General features: G+C 48.3%; 1 long non-coding RNA gene across 1 annotated transcript in view; it reads left to right on the top strand.

Moving 5' to 3' along the window:
• The window catches only part of LOC137528244 (uncharacterized), a 152,370-nt gene extending 134,789 nt beyond the window's left edge, over positions 1-17,581 (top strand). Inside the window, exon 3 of the long non-coding RNA XR_011023330.1 lies at positions 17,530-17,581. This is a non-coding gene — a long non-coding RNA (uncharacterized lncRNA). The remainder of the gene's footprint in view (positions 1-17,529) is intronic.
• The last annotated feature ends 2,250 nt before the right edge of the window (positions 17,582-19,831 follow it).

Here is a 19,831-nt window from a genome sequence, read left to right as displayed (position 1 = left end):
CACCAGCGCTACTACAAGCACCACATCCATTGCATTTGACACTTCACAGGAGTTAATTGGTGGGGAATTTACTGGTTCACAGCCATTATTTTTACAACCAGATGAAGGCGCTAAGGAAGTTACACCACCTCATATGTCTGAGTTAGGTGGCGACACTATGGACGTAACGTGTGAAGATGATGAAGTACCTGCTGTTGGTGCAGTTTTTGAGGTGTCTGAGGCAAGCAAAGCTGGGCAGGATGATTATGATGACAATGAGGAAAAAAAAAAGATGTGCAATCTTGCGCTAACGCAGGTGAGAGGTCAAAGTGGACCGCAGACTGATCACACACTGGCAGCTCCTCAAACACTCGGCTGTGAGCGGACTACTGGAAAAGGAAGCAAAAGACAGGAGGAGCGCTCCGTAGTGTGATACCGCTTAACCACTTAAGGACTGCAGTCATAAAACCCCTTAAGGACCAGAGCCTTTTTTTCCATTCGGACCACTGCAGCTTTCACGGTTTATTGCTCAGTCATACAACCTACCACCTAAATGAATTTTACCTCCTTTTCTTGTCACTAATACAGCTTTCTTTCGGTGCTATTTGATTGCTGCTGCGAGTTTTACTTTTTATTATATTCATCAAAAAAGACATGAATTTTGTCAAAAAAATGACTTTTTTAACTTTCTGTGCTGACATTTTTCAAATAAAGTAAAATTTCCTATACATTTGAGCGCGAAAGTTATTCTGCTACATGTCTTTGATAAAAAAAAAAACATTCAGTGTATATTTATTGGATTGGGTAAAAGTTATAGCGTTTACAAACTATGGTGCCAAAAGTGAATTTTCCCATTTTCAAGCATCTCTGACTTTTCTGCGCACCTGTCAGGTTTCATGAGGGGCTAAAATTCCAGGATAGTACAAATCCCCCCCAAATGACCCCATTTTGGAAAGAAGACATCCCAAAGTATTCAGTCAGAGGCATGGTGAGTTCATAGAAGATTTTATTTTTTGTCACAAGTTAGCGGAAAATGACACTTTGTAACAAAAAAAAAAAAAAAAGTTTCCATTTCTTCTAACTTGCGACAAAAAAAATGAAATCTGCCACGGACTCACTATGCTACTCTCTGAATACCTTGAAGTGTCTACTTTCCAAAATGGGGTCATTTGTGGGGTGTGTTCACTGTCCTGGCATTTTGGGGGGTGCCTAATTGTAAGCACCCCTGTAAAGCCTAAAGATGCTCATTGGACTTTGGCCCCCTTAGCGCAGTTAGGCTGCAAAAAAGTGCCACACATGTGGTATTGCCGTACTCAGGTGAAGTAGTATATGTGTTTTGGGGTGTATTTTTACACATACCCATGCTGGGTGGGAGAAATATCTCCGTAAATGACAATTGTTTTATTTTTTTTACACACAATTGTCAATTTATAGAGATATTTCTCCCACTCAGCATGGGTATGTGGAAAAATACACCCCAAAACACATTATACTACTTCTCCTGAGTACGGCGATACCACATGTGTGGCACTTTTTTGCACCCTAACTGCGCTAAGGGGCCCAAAGTCCAATGAGTACCTTTAGGATTTCACAGGTCATTTTGAGAAATTTCGTTTCAAGACTGCTCCTCACGGTTTAGGGCCCCTAAAATGCCAGGACAGTATAGGAATCCCAAACACTGGTCCACATGACAGCCCAGGGGCCCCAGGTCTCTCTCACTCACTGGGGCCCCCAAACCACCATGCGACACCTAGAGGGAAGTGCGGGCAAGCCCTGGACCTCTCACCTCCAGGGAACTCACCCCACCACCTCTAAACTGAATGCCAACTGCAACAAACACAATTGCTAACTTCCAGTCCGAGCAATATCCTGCCTCTATCTGGCCAGCAGACGCTTGTCAGCCAATCAGGTGCACTGTCATACACCCTTTGCCTGCTGTACCATACCTAGCAGGAATTACATAGATTAGCATTCAGGTGGAAGGCTTCGGTTGGACGCAATCGTGAATTGCGTCGTTTAACAGGGACGCCCCGTGTAGGCACATCTCCCACACGGTCCCCTCCCTAACCACTCACCTGTCAACCGCATCGTAGAAGCTGCAAAAAATAAAATTTAAAATCACAAACACTGGTCCACATGACAGCCCAGGGGCCCCAGGTCTCTCTCACTCACTGGGGCCCCCAAACCACCATGCGACACCTAGAGGGAAGTGCGGGCAAGCCCTGGACCTCTCACCTCCAGGGAACTCACCCCACCACCTCTAAACTGAATGCCAACTGCAACAAACACAATTGCTAACTTCCAGTCAGAGCAATATCCTGCCTCTATCTGGCCAGCAGACGCTTGTCAGCCAATCAGGTGCACTGTCATACACCCTTTGCCTGCTGTACCATACCTAGCAGGAATTACATAGATTAGCATTCAGGTGGGAGGCTTCGGTTGGACGCAATCGTGAATTGCGTCGTTTAACAGGGACGCCCCGTGTAGGCACATCTCCCACACGGTCCCCTCCCTAACCACTCACCTGTCAACCGCATCGTAGAAGCTGCAAAAAATAAAATTTAAAATCACAAACACTGGTCCACATGACAGCCCAGGGGCCCCAGGTCTCTCTCACTCACTGGGGCCCCCAAACCACCATGCGACACCTAGAGGGAAGTGCGGGCAAGCCCTGGACCTCTCACCTCCAGGGAACTCACCCCACCACCTCTAAACTGAATGCCAACTGCAACAAACACAATTGCTAACTTCCAGTCAGAGCAATATCCTGCCTCTATCTGGCCAGCAGACGCTTGTCAGCCAATCAGGTGCACTGTCATACACCTTTTGCCTGCTGTACCATACCTAGCAGGAATTACATAGATTAGCATTCAGGTGGGAGGCTTTGGTTGGACGCAATCGTGAATTGCGGCGTTTAACAGGGACGCCCCGTGTAGGCACATCTCCCACACGGTCCCCTCCCTAACCACTCACCTGTCAACCGCATCGTAGAAGCTGCAAAAAATAAAATTTAAAATCACAAACACTGGTCCACATGACAGCCCAGGGGCCCCAGGTCTCTCTCACTCACTGGGGCCCCCAAACCACCATGCGACACCTAGAGGGAAGTGCGGGCAAGCCCTGGACCTCTCACCTCCAGGGAACTCACCCCACCACCTCTAAACTGAATGCCAACTGCAACAAACACAATTGCTAACTTCCAGTCAGAGCAATATCCTGCCTCTATCTGGCCAGCAGACGCTTGTCAGCCAATCAGGTGCACTGTCATACACCCTTTGCCTGCTGTACCATACCTAGCAGGAATTACATAGATTAGCATTCAGGTGGGAGGCTTCGGTTGGACGCAATCGTGAATTGCGTCGTTTAACAGGGACGCCCCGTGTAGGCACATCTCCCACACGGTCCCCTCCCTAACCACTCACCTGTCAACCGCATCGTAGAAGCTGCAAAAAATAAAATTTAAAATCACAAACACTGGTCCACATGACAGCCCAGGGGCCCCAGGTCTCTCTCACTCACTGGGGCCCCCAAACCACCATGCGACACCTAGAGGGAAGTGCGGGCAAGCCCTGGACCTCTCACCTCCAGGGAACTCACCCCACCACCTCTAAACTGAATGCCAACTGCAACAAACACAATTGCTAACTTCCAGTCAGAGCAATATCCTGCCTCTATCTGGCCAGCAGACGCTTGTCAGCCAATCAGGTGCACTGTCATACACCTTTTGCCTGCTGTACCATACCTAGCAGGAATTACATAGATTAGCATTCAGGTGGGAGGCTTCGGTTGGACGCAATCGTGAATTGCGTCGTTTAACAGGGACGCCCCGTGTAGGCACATCTCCCACACGGTCCCCTCCCTAACCACTCACCTGTCAACCGCATAGTAGAAGCTGCAAAAAATAAAATTTAAAATCACAAACACTGGTCCACATGACAGCCCAGGGGCCCCAGGTCTCTCTCACTCACTGGGGCCCCCAAACCACCATGCGACACCTAGAGGGAAGTGCAGGCAAGCCCTGGACCTCTCACCTCCAGGGAACTCACCCCACCACCTCTAAACTGAATGCCAACTGCAACAAACACAATTGCTAACTTCCAGTCAGAGCAATATCCTGCCTCTATCTGGCCAGCAGACGCTTGTCAGCCAATCAGGTGCACTGTCATACACCCTTCGCCTGCTGTACCATACCTAGCAGGAATTACATAGATTAGCATTCAGGTGGGAGGCTTCGGTTGGACGCAATCGTGAATTACGTCGTTTAACAGAGACGCCCCGTGTAGGCACATCTCCCACACGGTCCCCTCCCTAACCACTCACCTGTCAACCGCATCGTAGAAGCTGCAAAAAATAAAATTTAAAATCACAAACACTGGTCCACATGACAGCCCAGGGGCCCCAGGTCTCTCTCACTCACTGGGGCCCCCAAACCACCATGCAGTATAGGAATCCCACAAATTACCCCATTTTAGAAAGAAGACACCCCAAGGTATTCCATTAGGAGGATGGTGAGTTCATAGAAGATTTTTTTTTTTTTGTCACAAGTTAGCGGAAATTGATTTTAATTGTTTTTTTCACAAAGTGTCATTTTCCGCTAACTTGTGACAAAAATAAAATCTTCTATGAACTCACCATACTCCTAACGGAATACCTTGGGGTGTCTTCTTTCTAAAATGGGGTCATTTGTGGGGTTCCTATACTGCCCTGGCATTTTAGGGGCCCTAAACCGTGAGGAGTAGTCTTGAAACCAAATGTCGCAAAATGACCTGTGAAATCCTAAAGGTACTCATTGGACTTTGGGCCCCTTAGCGCACTTAGGGTGCAAAAAAGTGCCACACATGTGGTACCGCCGTACTCAGGAGAAGTAGTATAATGTGTTTTGTGGTGTATTTTTACACATACAGATGCTAGGTGGGAGAAATATCTCTGTAAATGACAATTATTTGATTTTTTTACACACAATTGTCCATTTACAGAGAGATTTCTCCCACCCAGCATGGGTATGTATAAAAATACACCTCAAAACACATTATACTACTTCTCCTGAGTACGGCGATACCACATGTGTGACACTTTTTTGCAACCTAGGTGCGCTAAGGGGCCTAACGTCCTATTCACAGGTCATTTTGAGGCATTTGGATTCTAGACTACTCCTCACGGTTTAGGGCCCCTAAAATGCCAGGGCAGTATAGGAACCCCACAAGTGACCCCATTTTAGAAAGAAGACACCCCAAGGTATTCCGTTAGGGGTATGGTGAGTTCATAGAAGATTTTTTTTTTGTCACAAGTTAGCGGAAAATGACACTTTGTGAAAAAAAACCCAATACATATCAATTTCCGCTAACTTGTGACAAAAAATAAAATCTTCTATGAACTCACCATACTCCTAACGGAATACCTTGGGGTGTCTTCTTTCTAGAATGGGGTCATTTGTGGGGTTCCAATACTGCCCTGGCATTTTAGGGGCCCTAAACCGTGAGGAGTAGTCTTGAACCCAAATGTCTCAAAATGACCTGTGAAATCCTAAAGGTACTCATTGGACTTTGGGCCCCTTAGCACAGTTAGGCTGCAAAAAAGTGTCACACATGTGATATCGCCTTACTCAGAAGAAGTAGTATAATGTGTTTTGTGGTGTATTTTTACATATAACCATGCTGGGTGGGAGAAATATCTCTGTAAATGACACATTTTTGATTTTTTTTACACACAATTGTCCGTTTACAGAGAGATTTCTCCCACCCAGCATGGGTATGTGTAAAAATACACCACAAAACACATTATACTACTTCTCCTGAGTATGGCGATACTACATGTGTGACACTTTTTTGCAGCCTAGGTGCGCTAAGGGGCCCAACGTCCTATTCACAGGTCATTTTGAGGCATTTGTTTTCTAGACTACTCCCCACGGTTTAGGGCCCCTAAAATGCCAGGGCAGTATAGGAACCCCACAAGTGACCCCATTTTAGAAAGACGACACCCCAAGGTATTCAGTTAGGGGTATGGTGAGTTCATAGAAGATTTTATTTTTTGTCACAAGTTAGTGAAAAATGACACTTTGTGAAAAAAACAATAAAAATCCAATTTCCGCTAACTTTTGACAAAAAATAAAATCTTCTATGAACTCATCATACACCTAACAGAATACCTTGGGGTGTCTTCTTTCTAAAATGGGGTCACTTCTGGGGTTCCTATACTGCCCTGGCATTTTACGGGCCCAAAACTGTGAGTAGTCTGGAAACCAAATTTCTCAAAATGACTGTTCAGGGGTATAAGCATCTGCAAATTTTGATGACAGGTGGTCTATGAGGGGGCAAATTTTGTGGAAATGGTCATAAGCAGGGTGGCCTCTTAGATGACAGGATGTATTGGGCCTGATCTGATGGATAGGAGTGCTAGGGGGGTGACAGGAGGTGATTGATGGGTGTCTCAGGGGGCGGTTAGAGGGGAAAATAGATGCAATCAATGCACTGGGGAGGTGATCGGAAGGGGGTCTGAGGGGGATCTGAGGGTTTGGCCGAGTGATCAGGAGCCCACACGGGGCAAATTAGGGCCTGGTCTGATGGGTAGGTGTGCTGGGGGTGACAGGAGGTGATTTATGGGTGTCTCAAGGTGTGATTAGAGGGGGGAAATAGATGCAAGCAATGCACTAGCGAGGTGATCAGGGCTGGGGTCTGAGGGTGTTCTGAGGTGTGGGCGGGTGATTGGGTGCCCGCAAGGGGCAGATTAGGGTCTAATCTGATGGGTAACAGTGACAGGTGGTGATAGGGGGTGATTGATGGGTAATTAGTGGGTGTTTAGAGGAGAGAAGAGATGTAAACACTGCACTTGGGAGGTGATCTGATGTCGGATCTGCGGGCGATCTATTGGTGTGGGTGGGTGATCAGATTGCCTGCAAGGGGCAGGTTAGGGGCTGATTGATGGGTGGCAGTGACAGGGGGTGATTGATGGGTGGCAGTGACAGGGGGTGATTGATGGGTGATTGACAGGTGATCAGTGGGTTATTACAGGGAATAACAGATGTAAATATTGCACTGGCGAATTGATAAGGGGGGGGTCTGAGGGCAATCTGAGCGTGTGGGCGGGTGATTGGGTGCCCGCAAGGGGCAGATTAGGGTCTAATCTGATGGGTAACAGTGACAGGTGGTGATAGGGGGTGATTGATGGGTAATTAGTGGGTGTTTAGAGGAGAGAATAGATGTAAACACTGCGCTTGGGAGGTGATCTGATGTCGGATCTGCGGGCGATCTATTGGTGTGGGTGGGTGATCAGATTGCCCGCAAGGGGCAGGTTAGGGGCTGATTGATGGGTGGCAGTGACAGGGGGTGATTGATGGGTGGCAGTGACAGGGGGTGATTGACAGGTGATCAGTGGGTTATTACAGGGAAGAACGGATGTAAATAATGCACTGGCGAATCGATAAGGGGGGGTTTGAGGGCAATCTAAGCGTGTGGGCGGGCGATTGGGTGCCCGTAAGGGTCTAATCTGATGGGTAACAGTGACAGGTGGTGATAGGGGGTGATTGATGGGTGATTGATGGGTAATTAGTGGGTGTTTAGAGGAGAGAATAGATGTAAACGATGGATTTGGGAGGTGATCTGATGTCGGATCTGCGGGCGATCTATTGGTGTGGGTGGGTGATCAGATTGCCCGCAAGGGGCAGGTTAGGGGCTGATTGATGGGTGGCAGTGACAGGGGGTGATTGATGGGTGGCAGTGACAGGGGGTGATTGACAGGTGATCAGTGGGTTATTACAGGGAAGAACGGATGTAAATAATGCACTGGCGAATCGATAAGGGGGGGGGTTGAGGGCAATCTGAGCGTGTGGGCGGGCGATTGGGTGCCCGCAAGGGTCTAATCTGATGGGTAACAGTGACAGGTGGTGATAGGGGGTGATTGATGGGTGATTGATGGGTAATTAGTGGGTGTTTAGAGGAAAGAATAGATGTAAACGATGGATTTGGGAGGTGATCTGATGTCGGATCTGCGGGCGATCTATTGGTGTGGGTGGGTGATCAGATTGCCCGCAAGGGGCAGGTTAGGGGCTGATTGATGGGTGGCAGTGACAGGGGGTGATTGACGGGTGATTGACGGGTGATTGACAGGTGATCAGGGGGGATAGATGCATACAGTACACGGGGGGGGAGGGTCTGGGGGGGTCTGGGGAGAATCTGAGGGGTGGGGGGGTGATCAGGAGGGAGCAGGGGGCAGTTTAGGGACTAAAAAAAAAATAGCGTTGACAGATAGTGACAGGGAGTGATTGATGGGTGATTAGGGGGGTGATTGTGTGCAAATGGTGGTCTGGGGGGTGGGCAGGGGGGGTCTGAGGGGTACTGTGGGCGATCAGGGGGCAGGGGGGGCAGATCAGTGTGTTTGGGTGCAGACTAGGGTGGCTGCAGCCTGCCCTGGTGGTCCCTCGGACACTGGGACCACCAGGGCAGGAGGCAGCCTGTATAAAACACTTTGTAAACATTACAAAGCGTATTATACGCTTCCTATCCGGGGATCGTCAGGTTAACAACCCGCCGGTGCTTCCGATTGGCCGGCGGGTTGACGTCGCGGGTGGGCGGAGCCTATTGCCGGTGGATGCGCGCGCATCCCAGCGCGCGATCCCCGGCCAGAGAGTGCCCCAGGACCTGACGCCAATCTGCGTTACGTGGTCCTGGGGCTGCCACTTTGCCGCCGCCAATATGAAGTAGGCGGTCGGCAAGTGATTAATAAAATGAAATCTGCGCAATAAAAGATACACTTACTAGATGTATATGAACAGTAGGCATTTAAAATTGGCATATAGACCAGAATAAAAAGGACATCCCCTCTTGGAAGCGAAACCTGAAGCTGCAGTGGCCAGTGGCAGCAAGGATCCAGATGGTAAATGGATGACAGGTGTCCCTTCGGGGTGACTGTGTGCAGGTTACGTCAAGACGCGTTTCGGCGTGTCCACGCCTTCGTCAGTTAACTGACGAAGGCGTGGACACGCCGAAACGCGTCTTGACGTAACCTGCACACAGTCACCCCGAAGGGACACCTGTCATCCATTTACCATCTGGATCCTTGCTGTCGCTGGCCACTGCAGCTTCAAGTTTCGCTTCCAAGAGGGGATGTCCTTTTTATTCTGGTCTATATGCCAATTTTAAATGCCTACTGTTCATATACATCTAGTAAGTGTATCTTTTATTGCGCAGTTTTCATTTTATTAAACGGTATCACACTACGGAGCGCTCCTCCTGTCTTTTGCTTCCTTTTCCAGGATGATTATGATGATGACGATGATACGGATCCTACGTATGTTACCAATAGAGGAGATGAACAGGGGGACAGTTCAGAGGGGGAGTCAGAAAGGAGTAGGAGGAGACGAGTTGCTGAAAGAAGCAGGGGGAGCTCGTCGTCAGAAACAGCTGGTGGCAGTGTCCGGCGCCATGTATCGCCACCTATGGACAGCCAGCCAACATGCCCTTCAACGTCAGCTGCTGATGCCACCATAGTGCCACCACCCCAGGGGGGCTCAGCGGTTTGGACATTTTTTAATGTGTCTGCCTCAGATCGGAGCAATGCCCTCTGTTGTCTCTGCCTCCAAGAATTGAGCCGTGGAAAGGCCAACACTCACTTACGAAGGCACATGGAGAAAAGGCACAAACTGCAATGGGAAGAGCACCTGAGCAAAAGCAGCACACAAAAGAAAAAGCCACCCTCCTCCTCTTCCTCCTTCAGGTGCAGCATCTTCAGCCGCTTTCTACCTTCACAGCCACCCTCCTCCACTCCGCCTCTGCCCTTGAGCGGTTCCTGCTCCTCTGCCCACAGCAGCCAGGATGTCTGTGAAGGAAATCTTTAAGCGGAAGAAGCCATTTTCTGCCAGTCACCCCCTCGCCCGGCGTCTGACAGCTGGCATGACGGAACTGTTATCTCGCTAGCTGTTACCATACCAGCTGGTGGACTCTGAGGCCTTCTGCAAATTTGTGGCCATTGGGACACCGCAATTATTTCTCTAAAAAGACGATACCCAAACTGTACCGTGAAGTGGAGAGGCAAGTGGTGTCATCTCTGGCACAAGGGTCCACCTGACCACGGATGCCTGGTCTGCCAAGCAAGGTCAGGACAGGTACACAACTTACACAGCCCATTGGGTCAACCTGGTGACCGATGGCAAGCAGAGAGTACGTGGCTGTGCAGCGGACCAACTTGTGACACCTCCACGGCTTGCAGGCAGGCCTCCTGCCACTTCCTCTCCTCCTGCTACATCCTCTTCACTGTCCTCCTCCTCCTCCTTGGCTGAGTGGCAGTTCAACTCTACTGGTGCTGCGATCTCCTCTCCAGCTACACAGCCCCATCTCCCCAGGGCTTATGCTGCATGCCAGGTACGACGGTGTCACGCCATCTTAGACATGTCTTGCCTCAAAGCGGAGAGTCACACTGGACCAGCTCTCCTGGCTGCTCTTAACAAACAGGTGGATCAGTGGCTGACCCCGCACCAGCTGGAGATCGGCAACGTGGTGTGTGACAACGGCAGCAATCTCCTTTCCGCTTTGAATTTGGGAAAGCTGACACATGTACCCTGCATGGCACATGTGCTGAATCTAGTCATTCAAAGATTTGTGTCAAAGTACCCAGGCTTAGATGACGTCCTGAAGCAGGCCAGGAAATTGTGTGGGCATTTCAGGCGGTTTTACACGGCCATGGCACGCTTTGCGGACATTCAGCGGAGAAACAAGTTGCTGGTGAGATGCTTGATATGTGAACTCACTGGAATTCGACCCTGGTCATGTTCTCTCGCCTGCTAGAATAGGAGAAAGCCGTCACCCAGTACCTCTACAATTTAAGTAGAAGGACACAATCTTGGGAGATGGGGATGTTCTGGCCCCTGAACTGGACACTGATGCGAAATGCATGCAGGCTCATGCGGCCGTTTGAGGAGGTGTCCAACTTGGTGAGTCACAGGGAAGGCACCATCAGCGACTTGATCCCGTACACTTCCTGGAGCGTGCCGTGCGTAGAGTGGTGGATCAAGCTGTGGAGGAGCATGAAGAGGAACAGTTACGGCAGTAACAGTTGTGGGAGCAATTTTCAGTAGAATCAGATGTTTCCTCAACACCTGCGGCAGCACAGAGGGGGGATAAGGAGGAAGAGTTGTGTGGGGAAGAGGAGTCAGACTCGGATGACGAGGAAGGTGTTTCTTTGGAGGAGGAGGAGGTAGCGGCAGAAGAACAACCGCAGCAGGCGTCACAGGGGGCTTGTGCTGCTTGACATTCTCGTCGTATTGTTCGTGGCTGGGGGGAGGACTTATCTGAAGTCGCTGAGGAAGAGCAAGAGGAGATGGAGAGTACGTTTGGATCCAACTTTTTGCCGATGGCGTCTTTCATGCTGTCCAGCCTGTTGAGGGTCCCCCATATAAAAAAACTTTAGGGGAATTAGCTCTACTGGTTGGCCACGCTACTAGACCTCTCAGTATAGGCACAAAGTGGCGGACATGTTACCAACTCACCAGAAGGCAGAAAGGATGCAGTACATGCAGAACAAGCTGGCAACTATGCTTTACAATACGTTTAAGGGTGATATCACAGCACAACACAATAAAGGTACCACTGCCAGTAATCCTCCTCCCATGTCCAGGCAGGCAAGGACAGGACCCTCCAGCGATCTCATGGTGATGTCGGATATGCGGACATTCTTTAGTCCAATGCCTCGCCTTAGCGCTTCCGGATTCACCCTCCACCAACACCTGGACCGGCAGGTAGCCGACTACCTGGCCTTAAGTGTGGATGTAGACACTGTGAGCAGCGATGAACCCTTGGACTACTGGGTGCGCAGGCTTGACCTGTGGCCAGAGCTGTCCCAATTTGCCACCCAACTTCTGGCTTGCCCTGCCTCAAGGGTCCTGTCAGAAAGAACCTTCCACGCACCTGGAGGCATTGTCACTGAGAAGAGAAGTCGCCTAGGTCACAAAAGTGTTCAGTCCCTCACCTTTATCAAAATGAATGAGGCATGGATCCTGGAGGGCTACTGCCCACCCAAAGACTAAGTTAGTCCCCACACACAGCATCTCTGCCTGCACGCCGTGTGACTGGCTGCCTGCCCCAAGACTAAGGCACTCCCCACACAGCACCTCTGCCCGCAGGCCACTTGACTGCCTTCTCCACCACCACCAACAGGGTCCAGAACTCCAGGCGGATTCCTGAATTTTTAAGGCCGCTGCTAGCAGCGGCTGCTATACAAATTTTTCTGGTGCGCGTACATACCTGCCTAATTTTTCTGGCTGCACTGCGGCTGCAACAACAAAACAAAAGGCATGTACATGTGCCTATTCCCCTTCGTGATCATTACCTTGCTGCGGTGAAGGGGCTTGCGTATCACAATGAAGCAATGACCGACGGCTAAATGAGTGTCTCGGGGGGTGGCACACCAAAGATCATAGGGTCGTTGCTTCATTGTGGACAGACCAAATTTGATCAGCTGGAGAGTCACTGTTCTGTCATTCAGCCCGGTGATCATATGGGCTGGAAAGCCGCCATCACCTGCACTCTCGTCATGGTGCGCACCAGTCCAGCACAGCCATCACTACACAAACAGCTGTTTGCAGTCACTGCATACCTTTCACTGCATCTTTGACTGCACATTGTATTATACCTGGCAGTCTGTGCATACCTTTAACTTGAATGGATGGCAGACTTGCCCTCCATAACAGATTCTCGGAAAAGGTAGTAAAGTCTATCAGTGTCATATACAGCAGGGCCTCGAAAGTCCTCCTGTATTGTTATTTTTAGTCACTACCTCGGGACGTGCATGCCATGCCTTGTGCCTTCCTTGGAAGTGTGTGGTAGCCGTTCCTGCTCCTTTGTCCACAGCGTGCCTGCTGCCTTCCTTGGATGTGTGGTGGTGGTAGCCGTTTCTTAGGCTCCCACTCCGGACCGGAATCGAACCAGGATTCCCCGTCCATTACCTGTGGTCACTGGTCACTCGCAATGGCAGACTTGCCCTCCATAACAGATTCTCGTTAAAGGTAGTAAAGTCTATCTGTGTCATATACAGCAGGGCCTCGAAAGTCCTCCTGTATTGTTATTTTTGGCCACTACCTCGGGACGTGCATGCCATGCCTGCTGCCTTCCTTGGATGTGTGGTAGCCGTTTCTGCTCCTTTGCCCACAGCGTGCCTGCTACCTTCCTTGGATGTGTGGTGGTGGTAGCCATTTCTTAAGCTCCCACTCCGGACCGGAATTGAACCAGGATTCCCCGGCCATCACCCGTGATCACTCGCAATGGCAGACTTGCCCTCCATAAAAGATTCTCGTTGCAGGTACTGAACAGCAACAAGTATTTAAAAAAATAGATGTAAACTTTAACAATGGTAGTGAAAGAACTATCGAAAGTTGATAAGGCAGTCAGACATTACCTGACATCACTGAGTGAGGAAGAGCAATCTCGCCATGGTGCGCACCAGTCCAGCACGGCAGTCACTACGCAAACAGCTGTTTGCAGTGCGTTACACAGTGAGATTAGTGTGTCACTGTGAAGCAGTACTCTAAATACACTCCCTGATTGATGTATACACATGCAAGATGTTTTAAAGCACTTTAGGCCTGCAATTTAGCATTCAATGTGATTTCTGCCCTTAAAACGCTGCTTTGCGTCCAATCTAGATTTTTCCCCGGGACTTTTGGCGTGTATCCCACTCCGCCATGCCCCCCCCTCCAGGTGTTAGACCCCTTGAAACATCTTTTCCATCACTTTTGTGGCCAGCATACATTTTTCTAGTTTTCAAAGTTCGCCTCCCCATTGAAGTCTATTGCGGATCGCGAAAGTTCGCGCAAACTGAACTTTCGCACGTGGTTCGCAAACTCAGTTCGCGAACCCGAAAATCAGAGGCTCGGGCCATCTCTAGTCAGTGCATACCTTTCACTTCATCCCTCCCAATATGGGGAAAACAGGCAGAGCCAGAGGCAGGCCACCCTGCAGGTCTGTTCGAGGTCGTGCTGTCGTGATTTCGTGCGGCCCTGGACCAAAGTACAGTGTTCAGAAGGCGCATGCCATCAACCCCCAAGATTGTCAGGACGTAGTTGACTATTTAACACAGAACACCTCATCTTCCTCAGCTTCCGCACGGAAGCGTGACATATCTTCCTCCTCCTGCTCTGATTCTGGCACCCCACTTAACACTCAGTTGGCCGCCACCACCAAAGTGCCATCACCCCAGGGCTTAGCGGTGTGGAAATGTTTTGTGTGTCTGCCTCAGATGAGAGCAATGCCATCTGTACTCTGCCACCAAAAATTGAGCCGTGGAAAGACCAAGATCCGCGTAGGGACAACTTCCTTACGAAGGCACATGATGACAAAGCACAAACTGCAATGGGATGACCACCTGAGGAAAAGCAGCACACAAAAGCAAAGCCACACACCACAGTGGAAGATATGCAGTTATTTCTCAAAAAAGGCGATACCCAAACTGTACCGTGATGTTGAAAGGCAAGTGGTGTCATCTCTGGCACACTGCGTTGGGTCAAGGGTCCATCTGACCACGTGGTCTGCAAAGCACGGTCAGGCCTGCCCGAAGACTAAGTCAGTCCCCACACACAGCATCTCTGCCTGCACGCCGTGTGAGTGCCTGCCCCAAGACTAACTCGCTCCCCTCACAGCATCTCTGCCTGCAGGCCGCTTGACTGCCTTCTCCGCCACCACCAACAGGATCCAGGACACCAGGCGGATTCCTGCACTGCAGCTGCAACAACAAAACAAAAGGTATGTACATGTGCCAATTCCCCTTCGTGATCGTTACCTTGCCGCGGTGAAGGGGCTTGCGTATCACAATGAAGCAATGACCGCCGGCTATATGAGTGTGTAGGGGGGGGGCACACCCACGATAATAAGGTCGTTGCTTCATTGTGGACAGACCAAATTCGATCAGCCGGACACTCAGTCACTGTTGTTCTGTCATTGAGCTACCTCAGCCCGACCATATGGGCTTGAAAACCGCTATCGCCTGCACTCTGGCCATGGTGCGCACCAGTGCAGCACGGCCGTCACTACGCTTCAAAGTCCGTCAAAGTTCGCCTCCCCATTGAAGTCTATTGCGGTTCGCGGAAGTTCGCGAACGTTTGTGGAAGTTCGCAAACGCGGCTCGCAAACTGAAAATCGGAGGTTCGGGCCATCTCTAGCCATAGTGTGTGCAGTGAAATTACGCTGTGGTTAGCTATTGTAAAGGGCGCTTGATTACTTTTAAAGAGCGCTCCACTGAACCCGGCCGGAGCCCGGCAGGTGCAGTAGCTTCAAAGTACGAGATTCCTGCACTTTGATTGGCTCTGTAGGCTGCCTGTCACTTGACTGTCACAGGATCAAGAGGACTTGCAGAAGGAGAAAAACACTTATAGCCCAAATAGAGTAGTACATTTAAGAAGCAATGGTGTAAAGAAAGTGGAATTATCTCCGTGGTCAGCGCACAACATGTGCGCCAACACTGCGGAAACCCTCCACAAGCGGGGAACGATCGTTTCAAACGACTATAGTCGCATGTGTGTACGCACCTTTAGTGTGTGTTACGCATGTACACCAAACAGTGCACACACAGCATTGTCTGGTGGACATATTTATGCACTCTGCAGCAGGGCTGTGGAGTCGGAGTCGTGGAGTCGGAGTCGTGGAGTCGGGCAATTTTGGGTGCCTGGAGTCGGAGTCGGGAAAAAATGCACCGACTCCGACTCCGACTCCTAATGAATTTGTAACTGTAATTAAAATAGAAGATATGATAAAATGTTCTATTTCTCAGATAATAGTCATTAAAAGTAATGTATATATACAGTATAAATACAGTAATAGCTGTGCTTAGTCCACAAAAATGAAATAAACCAATCAAAATTAGTTACTTGTGCTGCTTCAATAAAGCAGTCCCCGTATTTTTAAGGTCAGATATACATATCTGATTGTGACTGTATATATGATGTGTACACAGGAATCTCTTATATATACTAAATAACATCTATGCTGTAAGTATAAAGCCTGATGTGTAGCCTTGTCACTAATAGAGATGGTCAATGAGGTGGAAATAATTCTGCATTGATGCTGATTTATGCAAATGTATGCACTCCCTTTGCTGATGAAATCAAATAATTTGATATGTTATTAAAATTTGGTTTGGTGACTACAAATTAAAGGGTAACTGAGACGGATGAAAAGTAAAGTTTTATACATACCTGGGTCTTCCTCCAGCCCCCTTCAGGCTAATCAGTCCCTCGCTGTCCTTCACCACCCGAATCTTCTGCTATGAGTCCTGGTAATTCAGCCAGTCAGCGCTGTCCAGCCGCATGCCGCTCCCACAGCCAGGAACATTCTGCACCTGCGCAATAGTGCTGCACAGGTGTAGTATGCTCCTGGCAGCGGAGTGTGTGCATGCGCACTACGCCTGACTGGCTCAAGTACCTGGACTCATAGCAGAAGATCCAGGTGGTGGAGGAGGACAACGAGGGACTGATTATCCTGAAGGCGGCTGGAGGAAGCCCCAGGTATGTATAAAACTTTAATTTAATCTGTCTCAGGTTTACTTTGTTACACAGTAGTACTATACTCTACATATGCACTCCCCACAGAGCTGCAGGGAATCCACTGAGAATGTTGTGCACATTGAACACAGAGGTGTTGTCTGTTTACAATCTCCTTCTTCCCCTGCAGAGTACCTGCACATCATTCTTACATGTACCCACACTTACATTGCCTAGGGCCTGATAGATGTTCTTTGTTCCGGTTTGTACCTTTTATAAGTACTCTTACCAAGGACTAGTTTTAGTCTAAAAGGAATAAATATAGTAGTCTACATATCCTTCTCACTTCAGTTGTCTTGTAAAATTCCTAAGCGTTGGCAGTTAAGAGACCAATTTCATGTTACATACTTTTAATCAACAAAATTGTAATATGCAAATTAGAGGAGTCGGAGTCGTGGAGTCGGAGTCGGAGTCGGTGGAATCCTAAACTGAGGAGTCGGAGTCGGTGGATTTTTGGACCGACTCCACAGCCCTGCTCTGCAGCACTGAGTTCCAAGAAAACAAAGCTACACTGTCCCTTTCATATCATTTCATTCTATGAAACGCACAGCTATCTTTATTGGAAAGCAGCGCAAAAGAGTGCTCAGGTCCTCAGCCTAACTGCAACTCTAAAAAAATAAAATAAAAATTGGTTGACGTGCTTCGAAGGTAGTTTATTTTTTATTTGTGGTATTTTTTTTTTTTTTTACTTAAAAGGAACTAAAGATGAGAGACATATGAAGGCTGCCATATTTATTCCCTTATAAACAATACCAGTTGCCTGGCAGTGCTGCTGATCTTTCTGGGCGGTAGTGTCTGAATCACACACCTGAAGCAAGCATGCAGCTTATCTCGCCAGAGACGGCTGATCTGCATGCTTGTTCAGGGGCTGTGGCTAAACGTATTAGAGGCAGTGGCTCAGCAGGGCAGCCAGGCAATGTGCATCGTCTAAAAGGAAATAAATATGGCAGCTCCCGTATGTTTCTCACCTCGGGTTCCCTTTGATGCTGAAAATGAAATAATAATAAATGAAATAATGTGTTATAACACTACAGATGACTGATGGAGGAGGTTGTGATAGAAACGGAGGCTTTGGCGGGAGAGGAGGTAAGCCTAATGATATCCGCACATGTTTTCATCTGACAAATTTACACTTTTCAATAGATTCAATGTATATAAAATATTTGCCTTCTGTGTGAGAGACCCTAATTTATTTTTATATATATCTTATGCTTAAAGGGAACCCGAGGTGAGAGGGATATGGAGGCTGCCATATTTATTCCCTTCTAAACAATGCCAGTTGCCTGGCAGCCCTGTTGATCTTCTGGGATAAGTAGTGCCTGAGTCAAAACCCTGGAACCAGCATATGGCTAATTCAGTAAAAACCCTGAGTCAGCTGAGTCAGAGTATCTGGTCTGCTTAATGCTTTTTCAATGTCTATGGCTAAAAATATTATGATAGGTACACACCATACAATGTTCTTGCAGATCGATTATTTCTAACATGTCCGATCTGAATTTCCATTTTTCGATTTTACAGTTGTTTTTCCAACTGATTTTCTGATCGATTTCCGTTCATATCTATGAAAATTGATTGGAAAATCGATCGGAAAATTGGAAAACCAATTGAAATTCAGATCGGACATGTTGGAAATATAATCGATCTGGCAGATAAATCTGCTAGAAAATTGTATGGTGTGTACCCAGCATTAGAGACACAGGATCAGGAGGACTGCCAGGCAACTGGTATTGTTTAAAGTGACACTGAAGTGAAAAAAAACTTAGGATGTAATGTCGGTGTCTCAACAAGCTTATGGCTAATCCAGTAAAAGCTGAGTGAGAGTACCTGATCTGAGGCATGCTTGTTCAGGGTCTATGGCTAAAAGTATTAGAGGCAGAGGATCAGTGGGGTAGCCAGGCAAATGGTATTGTTTAAAAGGAAATTAATAAAAAGTTCTATTCTTTTTTTAAAGGGAACCCGAGGTGAGAGGTATATGGAGGCTGCCATATTTGGGAGGTTTCTACCTTATGTCCCCTCCCCCCAGCCCACCATTAGCTCCATCTCTACATGTACTACAGTCTCCTTCAAGGAACAACAGTAGCCCCATTTCATATACAGTGGTTTGCAAAAGTATTCGGCCCCCTTGATGTTTTCCACATTTTGTCACATTACTGCCACAAACATGAATCAATTTTATTGGAATTCCACATGAAAGACCAATACAAAGTGGTGTACACGTGAGAAGTGGAACAAAAATCATACATGATTCCAAACATTTTTTACAAATCAATAACTGCAAAGTGGGGTGTGCGTAATTATTCAGCCCCCTGAGTCAATACTTTGCTGCAATTACAGCTGCCAGTCTTTTAGGGTATGTCTCTACCAGCTTTGCACATCTAGAGACTGAAATCCTTGCCCGTTCTTCTTTGCAAAACAGCTCCAGCTCAGTCAGATTACATGGACAGCGTTTGTGGATAGCAGTTTTCAGATTTTGCCACAGATTCTCGATTGGATTTAGATCTGGACTTTGACTGGGCCATTCTAACACATGGCTATGTTTTGTTTTAAACTATTCCAATGTTGCCCTGGCTTTATGTTTAGGGTCGTTGTCCTGCTGGAAGGTGAACCTCCGCCCCAGTCTCAAGTCTTTTGCAGACTCCAAGAGGGTTTCTTCCAAGATTGCCTTGTATTTGGCTCCATCCATCTTCCCATCAACTCTGACCATCTTCCCTGTCCCTGCTGAAGAGAAGTATCCCCAGAGCATGCTGCTGCCACCACCATATTTGACAGTGGGAATGGTGTATTCAGAGTGATGTGCAGTGTAAGTTTTCCACCACACATAGCGTTTGCATTTTGGCCAAAAAGTTCCATTTTGGTCTCATCTGACCAGAGCACCTTCTTTCACGTGTTTGCTGTGTCCCCCACATGGCTTGTGGCAAACTGCAAACGGGACTTCTTATGCTTTTCTGTCAACAATGGCTTTCTTCTTGCCACTCTTCCATGGGCAACTTTGTGCAGTGCATGACTGTTGGACAGATTCCCCCACCTGAGCTGTAGATCTCTGCAGCTCGTCCAGAGTCACCATAGGCCTCTTGATTGCATTTCTGATCAGCGCTCTCCTTGTTCGGCCTGTGAGTTTAGGTAGATGGCCTTGTCTTGGTAGGTTTACAGTTGTGCCATACTCCTTCCATTTCTGAATGATCGCTTGAACAGTGCTCCGTGGGATGTTCAAGGCTTTGTAAATCTTTTTGTAGCCTAAGCCTGCTTTACATTTCTCAATAACTTTATCCCTGACCTGTCTGGTGTGTTCTTTGGACTTCATGGTGTTGTTGCTCCCAATATTCTCTTAGAAAGCCT

The sequence above is a fragment of the Hyperolius riggenbachi genome, chromosome 8 (genome assembly GCF_040937935.1).
Source record: "Hyperolius riggenbachi isolate aHypRig1 chromosome 8, aHypRig1.pri, whole genome shotgun sequence".
NCBI classification, from domain to species: domain Eukaryota; kingdom Metazoa; phylum Chordata; class Amphibia; order Anura; family Hyperoliidae; genus Hyperolius; species Hyperolius riggenbachi.
Note: the sequence above shows the minus strand (reverse complement) of the source record. Positions and strands in the feature narration are given on the sequence as shown.